Genomic DNA, 10162 nt, shown 5'->3' with positions numbered 1-10162 from the left:
ATATAATAGAATCAAAACTACAATCTTATATATTGAACTAAATTTACGACATTGACAACAAAGTTACCACATTCTTTTTACACTATTTACAAATAATTGGACCAAGTTATGAGATTGGCAACAATTTGTTCATAGACTTGTAAAAATATCGTAGGTAGAGTAATCATCCCTAATAGAACTAAAGTTACACAAAAAATAATTCTACTTGTCACAATGATAACAAATTTATTGTCATATCTATAACATGTATATAACATATATATAGGAATCATAGAATTTTCAATATAGTGGAATGAAATTCAAATTGACTCGTATAGAATAGTATAGCTACGGTCAGATTTGATGGCTAAAGAACACAAGAATTATGGGCTGATGATGCCAGAAAACACATTTAACAAGGTTATCCTTTTTCAAATTCTTATTAAAGCAATTCCCAGTGTCCCACTTATGTGAAAAAAAAAATCTCACTTAGAATTATTACTTCAAGCATATATCACGAGGTAGGCCTCTCTTCTACGAGGAAAAGAACATAAGAGAATGTATCACCTATGTGTGTAATTGGATCTGTACATAGAACATTAGCTAATACTCAAGTTAGTTTTTATATAGTTAATTTATTTTTGTTTACTTGGTAAGAAGTAAATGGAGTCATTGATTCAAGAGAAAATAATGCGAAATTGGAGTAAATTGAAACTTCCGACATATGGGTCAACCATAGTCAATGTCAGTGAAGAAGCGAAATCCAAACTCATTACATTGTTATGTGCGGTGGTGTTATAAGTTAAATTTATAAATAAAAAAGAAAAGAAAATAATTTGCATAAAGATGTCATCAATATTTTATAAGGGGAAATTTTTAAGAACAGTACATGAACTTAAGGCTACTCCGAATTAAGGTGCCCAACTTTTATATAACCCAACATAAGTACATGGGCTTTGAAACCCGACCCAACTTCCGTACATGCCGTTATCTCCTCCGTTATGGAGGGTGCCAGCTGTCTACTGAATTGCCCTTGTAAATATGACACGTGGCACCTTCCGTAACGGAGGAGATAACGGCATGTACGGAAGGTGGGTCGGGTTTCAAAGCCCATGTACTTTTGTTGGGTGTTGGGCACCTTAATTCAGAGTGGCCTTAAGTTCATGTACTGTTCTTAAAAATTTCTCTTTTATAAGGCGTGCGTGATGAGAAGTTTTATATACACACCTCTAATTACTTAATTCACATGCCTCTTATGTTTTTTTTTTTTATCATATCAACAACTAGTCTTTTGTGAGTCGAACTCACGCCTCTATGTTTTTGTCATCAAACTTTCATATTTACCCCTCCTAATAAATAAATAAATAAAAATAAAAAGAGAAGAATCCATAAAAATAAAATAAGAATTAAATGCTTTATATATCTAAATATTAATTAAATATTTTCTTATAAGTTGAATTTTCTTTTCGTCTTCGATCGTGATATAATCGACATCTCTTCAAGATCATGCGTGAACGTTAATGGCAGATGAAATAATTGTAGTCCATATGAAGAATTAGCAAGCAACCAAATTGGTTGAAACATATTGAAAGAGGTTATAAAACCATCAAATATATCTTGGATACATGAATATATACATCATCATCAATCACTTTGTTTTGCAAAACAACCACCATGACTCATTCTTTACCAATTTTACTATTGACCATGACTATATGGATCATGAAGATATTGTCATATATTGAATCTTTAAAAATCTTAGAGGCATGAAGTCTTTCAACTTGAAGAACAACAAAGGTAAGAAAATAAAGTTATTCAATCTTCTAGCAATATACCAACCTTATTGATGTGAGAATGAATAAGTATAATTAATAATTACCATATTTATATGAGCCGGAATTAATTAGCAATTAATTCCACAATAAATTAAAAAAATATAGTAAAAGAATGTATTAAATAAATTTTTTTGATACATAGGTGACCTAATTTTTTTTTTTAAATTTCTCATTTATTTATTTAATGAGGAGGCACATAGATGGAAGTTTGATGAAAAAATGAGACAAAAAAAATGTAAAGAATGTGTATTAAGTAATTGAGGGGGTGTATTTAAAATTTCTCGTGCGTGATGCGTAAAAAGATCAAAATTCTCCTTAAAATACGTCAATTTTGATGCAGTATAAATTTTTAACAAGTTTTCTATCATCCCGGAGTTTCTTGACCGAATTGATAGAATCATAGAAATGAGAATTTGAAAATCTGGGAAGTAAATCCAAATCCCAATTAATCATCTGACCTAAAAAAAAACAAAAATGGAATACGCTTCCCATACTACCCTTATTAAATACAACTCTAACCTAAAACATAAAATAAAAAGAGTGATTTACCAATAAGGTAAACTGCTCTAGTTTAATACCAGTGGCGGAAGCAAACGGTAGGCTATATGGGCTGTAGCTTAGACAACATTTTGGCCCAAAAACTCTTAAATATATATATATGTATATTTCCCTTCAGCCCATACTAGCCCAAAGATAAAATAAAAATAAAAATAAAATTAAATTAACTATAGGAAATTGCATACTCCCACAGCAGGTCACTAGGTCAGTGGCTGCTTGATTAGTTGAAGTGAGTTGAACGATTGAATACTCCCACAAACCGCCACAGGAAATTGCCGTGAACCCACGATCCGATTTGGGGATCCCTGCTTCACAGGTACAAATACTCTATCTTTCATCTTCAATTCTTCATGGAGATTTAAATTCTGATTTGGGGAAATCCCATGAATCTACTCTAAATTTCTGGCAACAATCTTGAAGCCTAGTTGTTGGGTTTGTGGGTTTAATCTGAAAAAGCTCTAATCTTTGAAACCATCTGTTTGGGTTTGTGGTTTTGTAGGCAGACTTGCTACTTGTGCGTTTTGATGCATGATGTCATGAAGATTACTGATTTTCTTTGTCAATCATTGCAAAAAAAAAAAAAATTCATAGACATCTTGAATGCTCTCAATTTTCTTTCAATAACAAAATAACAAAATCAAAACTTCAAGATATGAGAGAAGATGGTTAGCATGATTTGATTATGAGGGTTGAATCATTTTGTTGTGAGTATGATATTATTATGCCAGATATGTCTGCTCCTTACAAGAAAGGTCAAGTGCATGTGAACAAAATATTACAAATGAGCATTATTATCGAGTCAATATACTTAATGTTGTGATAGACTTTCAGTTGGTAGAGTTGGATAGTAGATTTATAGATAATTCGTTGGAGCTCCTTGTTCTTAGTGCTACATTTGATCCACGTGATAATTTTCGATCATTTAAATGTGAAGATGTTTGCAATCTTTCTTTGAGGTTTTATCCTCAAGATTTTACATCATATGATATGCTTGCTCTAGATATGGAGTGTGGGTATTTTCTAACAGATATTCAGAGGGATCCAAGATTTGCCAAGACAACTACTGTGTCTGATTTGTGTCGGCGGTTAGTTGATTCAAGAAAGTCAGCATTCTTTCCTATGATTTATAGATTGATTTGTCTTGCTGACTCTACCAGTTTCTACAGCAACAATAGAGAGAGCATTTTCATCTACGAACATCATAAAAAACAAACTTCGAAATAAGATGGAAGATGAGTTTCTTGATGATTTGATGGTTCTTTACATCGAAAATGAATTTGCCGACACCATTGATAATGATTCTGTGATTGCTGAGTTTGAAGTGAGTGGGCCTCGGAGGGTACGATTTAGTTAGTTTATTGTTGTTTTACAATAAATTTATGCTTGTAGTTTTTAATTTACGGGGTTTGGTTTTATGTTCCATCCGTTGCATGTTTTGATTGAAAATAATAAAGGCGTGAGGATGAGCCTCTCACTAGGTTCTAAATCTCAAAAAATAAAAATAAAAATTTAGTGCACTTCTAATTAGCCTAGACAAGTCTCGGATCCTGTATCCGCCACTGTTTAATACCCATGCGCAGAGACAATTGCATGAAAGACCATGCAGTCTCTTTATTTGTTCCCTAGCATATTAAACACTAAAGTTTCCGTTAATTACAAAATTACTGCCGTATCTTTAAATTGATCAGTAATTACGAAATTGTCTTCCCTGTTTAAATAAGTTTGATGCAATAATAAAAAATAAAAAACAAGAAAACTTTCTGGGTCAGTTTTCATTACTTTGGCTCAACCATTTATATCTAAACCAAAGCAATATTATACACAAATTATAATAAAAACTTTCAACTTTGATAGTAAAAAATTTCCAAGACTAATTTTGTACTTGAAAATACTTGGACGATGAAACGTTTTCTGGAAAATGGGGATTGATAGGCACGTTTCAATCCTTATTGGGCAGAAACCAAAAATTTCACACATAACACCAAATTTTTGGTTACGCAGTGAAAACCTCAAATATGAGATTAAAAACACTACGGGGCTCTTACTCTTGAGAACCCAAAAAGAGCAATTAACTTATAACGAAGGATATGTTCTTTACAAAACTCAAGTAGCACTTGATTAGCTACGCTCACTAGACAAAACTAACAAGAAGTTTGTCTTCAATCTTGAACTCCTTCTTCACTTGAACGATCACCAATTATCGCTCTTCTTTCTTCACAGCTTCTCTACTAATCTCAAGAGAATTTATGCATATGAACAAATGACCAAGAACACTTAAACATGGACCAAGTGTTTTGACTCTTATGATAACTCAATCTTAAGCGAACAAGCAAGACTACTCAAATGATTCTTGCGTCAATGGTTCACCCATACGGACGTCTCTTTTATTGAATATATTCATAACCAATGTGTGTTTCAATCAACCAAGATTCTACCATAATTATAATCCTATTAGGAAACAAAATCTTTTTGATTAAGGATATATAACTAATTACAAACACCAAATCCTAAAATACCTAGGATTTCAATAATCCGATTTGATCAACAGAAAAATATCTTTATATAAATAAAACATATTAAACCCAAAAGATACTTTCCTAGATCAAACACTCTTTGACACACGGGACTGACTCAAACTGACTCGGATGACTTCTTTAGAGCATTGTATAGGGATGCCAACACACCACTACTACACAAAAGGCTTCACACGACGGTTTAAAACTGTCGTCTCACGTTTTGCATTTTCGTGGTCTATCGAGGCGTCGTCTGATGAAACGCTGTCAGACGACGGTTTTCAACCGTCGTATACCGATCATTGGGTCAACGGTTTGCAGCTGACTCCGTCGTCTGATGGACCGGCAGATCTGCCGACAAGCTATCGACAGAAATATGCAGTGGTGTGACTTCTACTCATACCACGGTTTTTAGGATTCTAGCGTGGTGTGACTTCTACTCATACCACGGTTTTTAGGATTCCAGCTTTGTCTTTTTGTTGTTCAGAAGTCAGTTTTTATTTTTAAGACGTTGTGTAAATTGTATACACACGACAGTTCTTCCAGCATAAAATGTGGTGTGATGACTTAAAAATTCAGTGCATGTGTGCTTTCACACGACACATATAACTCGAACTGTTGTACCATGACATTTGAGACCATGATTTTTCTTAATAGTTGTTGTCTTTGTGTGTATCCAACAATGATATCAATACAAACCGTCGTCTGAATTGTAGAAATTTTGTTTGATTCTACCCTAAAAACCTCATCAGATGACATATTTTCCTACTATTGTTGTAATGGCAAAATTCAGATTCTGGAAGTAAAAATGACCAAAAGAATAGTAATTTAATCATAATAGAAAGCTGTTATAATCCCATAGCAATCTAAATGGATCCGATAATGCTAATTGTATCCACAAAATAAGGGATCACATCTTTGAAACTCTTATAGCAAAATACATCCAGAAATGTACCTAAAAATGTCACATAATCACATCTATAGGAGAACTGCAATTAAGGCCAACCCAAAAAAGACCAACTTCTAGCCTCAGTACAACTTCTAGCTAAACAAATTTCTCTCTATCACTTCAAAAGCTTTCGTCACTGCTCCATCTTCCACATGATTGTCCAGTTTATAAGCAGCCTTCAAACCTGGATCATTGTTTTTAGAACAAAACCACCACGACAAACTTGGCCAGAAATGTGCTTTTTAAAGATAGGTTTTCCACTTCTCCCTGCAGAACAAAACCACCACGTCAAACTTCATGCCTAAAAAGGATACTGAATTGTCACATTTTCCTTTTACCACCAAGGTTCTCATAGCAATGTAGATTGCTGGAATTGTGCATCTATAGATTAAGAAACAGTTTGTGGTATGCACTGATCTATATAAAATTTTAACTTGTGATAATCCAAAACAGCAAAATAAACTAGTGCCAGCCTTCGCAGGACAACAATATGAAATCAACATTTGAATATCCGTAATATAGAGATATTAGCATCCAAATATACAAAAGACAGCAGAATAAACTAGTGCTAGCCTTCTGCACTTGAAAAGATGATTTCCAGAAAGGGAAAAGAACAAAGTAAAAGTCCATACAGTATTCTAAAAGGGAGATAGCAATTACTATTATGGTTCATGGCTTTATACATGCATTAGCTTTGTAATAGTCCATATACAGATACATGGACAGAGTTATGAATCTGCTCTATCATATGCAGAGTGCATATGTATATTATCAAACATAATTACAACTACCATTGCCATAAATAATTAATATATGCAGTGCACATGTATATTCTACATGCAGAGTGCACGTCACATTACCATGCAGACTGCACAACTATCATATGCAGAGTGCACATGTCACATTACATTAATAGAGAGTGATATATCATCCAATCTCAAACAGCCGAGTGATAAATAATTATCACTCCAATACATGATCCCCCATAACCAAAGTTCTAACTTGTTTATAGTTCATACTAGTCGACATTGTTGTTGAAATCAAACTTGAGTAACTGACAATAAAGAAACCAACCTATATTCATAGCGAGCATACTCACACCATCAAATTAGTATGAGCAAAAGTTATATGCTCTCATCTTCACTTGGTCCAATTTCCCCCCTGCAATTGTTGTAACCCCTACAAGTACAAATTCATCTTATACTCATCAAGTGCTACTCATAATTCATGAATTCGATCATAAGACATGATGCTACACGGTATCTATGACCAGCTATACTTAAGTACATATGCATTAGTGTATTGGTTGATCATCAGTACCGCACTGATTATCCATCATGTTTGAACTTACAGCAGCATCAACTGGAACAAGCTAGCCAGCAAGCAACTTGGTAAGAAGCAGTGATAATAATAGCTCCTATTGTTGAAACACCTACACAAAGTCCACAAGATAAGCAATAGTTACTGCCGCAGTCAATGGTCTCATTGCTGTTCCAGCATTTCCAAGGAAAAGCTGAACTTCCTCTCCAACATGGAAACTAATAAGAAATCTACATATAGAACCGTTTCAACAGCAAAATATTATGACCCAAAACAAATTACAAGGGAAGAGGGACCCAATCTTTGTACACAACATTAAAGCAAATATAGATACCAGATGAACTCAGTTTCACATAAAATAATTTATAAATCTTCACCTATCTTCCCATTAAATTGTTAGCACTTCATTATCAATTACAAGTGCACTGTAAACGGCCTTTTACTACCATCAACTATCATTGCTTCTGTACTAGATTTAGTTAAACTGGTAAACATAATGAATTCAACCATGAACACCAACACCTAGGCCTACTAGTTAGTTAAAAGACACTGGTCTTGATAATTGCCAAAAGAAACTTGTATACTAGGTATATCAGTAAAAAGAACAGCATACAATAGAAATCAATCAAGGGACCGGTTGAAAATTTCTAACTTTGCTTTACACCAAACTCATTTTTTTGTTTACACCCAGAGAAACCATTTCTTTTAACTAACAACAGATGACAGCATGGGTGGTCATGCCTTATTAATGGTGCTGCGCAGGAAGCCTGTTGTTCTGAAGAAAAACAGAGGGACATTGATGTGGCTGGCAATAGCCCTACTCACTAATGGTCAATACCTATATTTGATGTCATCATGGATCATGCCAAGTCAAATACCCCCTTGAGGGATTCAACGATTCAGCAATATGGTTGAATCTTTGAATGAAAAAGGTGTGAATAGTTGGTTCATTAATGGACATGGATATGAACGAGCATGAATGCATATCATCTAACATGTATTACTTAAGAAACAAAAGAACCTCCTATATTGACATCAGTGGCCACATATTTCAGCAGCAAACCTAATCAGAGCACCATTTCTCATGAGTTCATTTAAAATTAAACCATATACAACTCCTTGATAAAGTTTTAGCCATGCAATGAAGGCAATAGATGTAAGTTAACTTTATCTGAACTAAGCAACTTCTCCAAACAGATTTGCAGTAATCAAATTCAAATTCAAATTGTATTTCAAGTCTGATCGTACTAAAATCCATAATCCAACATACTAAATCTCAAAAAAATTGTCAAAAATTCCAGTTGCTAAGGCTTAATGGTAAGAACCTACATAACACTACAATCAAAACTCAGAGTCAATCTAGTAAGAAAGCCCAACTCTTAGAACAACATTCAGAAATAGAAATCCACCACATTAGTCGAATTATCATCCTCAATCTCCAAACTAGAAACCCTAGAGGTTCAGCATTTTGGTCAAAACAACAATTTCTGGTTCGAAATTGAAATCAATCACCGCAAAATCGAAAGAGTGAAAGAGAAGCTCACTCTGCAAGGTCGCCGAGCTGGCGCAAGACGCCTACGAGTCCGAGCATGGCGACACCTTCCAGTAAGGCCTCTGGATCATCTCTATCCACGGCTTTGTAGAGCTCCGGATCGGCCAAGCCGTACTCATTCCGTATCTGGTACCTCGTCAACGCCATACCTCTTCAAGTATCTAAATTTAAACATACCCAGATCAAGAATCTCCGGGAACTTGCATCAAACTGGAGCCAAACCCATCTTCTTGTGCACACTTTAACATACAATCCAACTCTCTCCCACAAGAACCTAAAAAAAAATAACAAGAGACTCTGAACCAAACCCAGAAATTTCAATTGAAATTACATTGGGGACGTTTACCTTTCGGGAGAGAATCAGCTTTGGAGCTGGACTGCTGCAATGGGGTTCTTCGTCATCTGTGCTAGGCACCGACTCGATCCTCTTAACCCGTTCATGAGGTCAAAAGAGCTTGAACTTCGGGTTCTTCAGCTCATATAAAGAGAGGTCGCCTTGGATTATGTGATTTGTGAAGAACCAGAAATCAAAAGTGAAGAACTCGAAAACCTTCAATTAATCAAAAGCTGAAATCAAAAGTGTGATTTGTGATTTGTGAAGAATCCGAATCAAAAGTGAGTGTCGTGCATACATAGTGAGGGCGAGAGGACAAGAAACCAGAAACCCCCAAATTTTAGGGCTGACCAGATTCGAGAGGACGAGAACTAACCAGATTCGAAGACGAATCTCAGATTTAGGGCTTCGGAGGCGGGGATTGGTACCAAAAAGTCGGGGCTTCGGAGGTGGTGGATTTAGGGTTTAGGGCTTTAGAGTTGGGGTAGCTGTGGAATGAGTCGGGGTCGGTGTAGCTGTGGAGTTGTGGAAAGAGAGAGTCGGGGTTGGGGTACCAAGGCTATTTCGGGGTAGTTGTGGGCTGGTCTAAGGCTTTTTTCTTTTCTTCAAGTGTTCTAATTTGATTTGAATGGACACATGGCCAGACAAGCCATTACTTGATGCATGCATGTATAAGGCATCAGACCACGTTTTCCACATACATGTTGTCTGAATGCCACTTTTAAATTTTCAGTTTGCCTCTTCTTAGTGCTTGGGTGGGAGGGAAATGGGTTTGGGGGGAGAGAATGGAGGGAAATGTTGGGGGGAATGTTGGTGGACATATTTTGCTCTTGCAAATCTATATTCATACCACAGTTTTAAGCTAACCGTCGTATAACCACTACATACTAGGGAAATTTAAGTAGTGCCAAATGATGGAAAACTTGCTGCCCTATAATTATTTTAAATTCACACCACGGTTCCCTTTATAAATATCTTCTGAAACAATTCATAACTCCAGCATGAAAAACACCCGTTGGTTGAATTCATATTAGAAGACGGAAATTTTACAACCGTCGTCTCAATAATGAGAAATGATTCACACCACGGAAAACAATGTAGCGTCGTATGAGAGGTGTCGTG

The 10162-nt window shown here is 35.4% G+C and overlaps 1 long non-coding RNA gene across 1 annotated transcript; it reads right to left on the bottom strand.

Moving 5' to 3' along the window:
* Positions 1-5694: 5694 nt before the first annotated feature.
* On the bottom strand, positions 5695-8847 carry LOC133712479 (uncharacterized). Its single transcript, XR_009847429.1, has 4 exons — positions 8699-8847; positions 7155-7266; positions 6909-7013; positions 5695-6101 (listed from the first exon to the last, which is right to left on the bottom strand). It is a non-coding gene; the product is annotated as an uncharacterized LOC133712479 (long non-coding RNA).
* Positions 8848-10162: the final 1315 nt, after the last annotated feature.

The sequence above is a fragment of the Rosa rugosa genome, chromosome 5 (genome assembly GCF_958449725.1).
Source record: "Rosa rugosa chromosome 5, drRosRugo1.1, whole genome shotgun sequence".
NCBI lineage: Eukaryota > Viridiplantae > Streptophyta > Magnoliopsida > Rosales > Rosaceae > Rosa > Rosa rugosa.
Note: the sequence above shows the minus strand (reverse complement) of the source record. Positions and strands in the feature narration are given on the sequence as shown.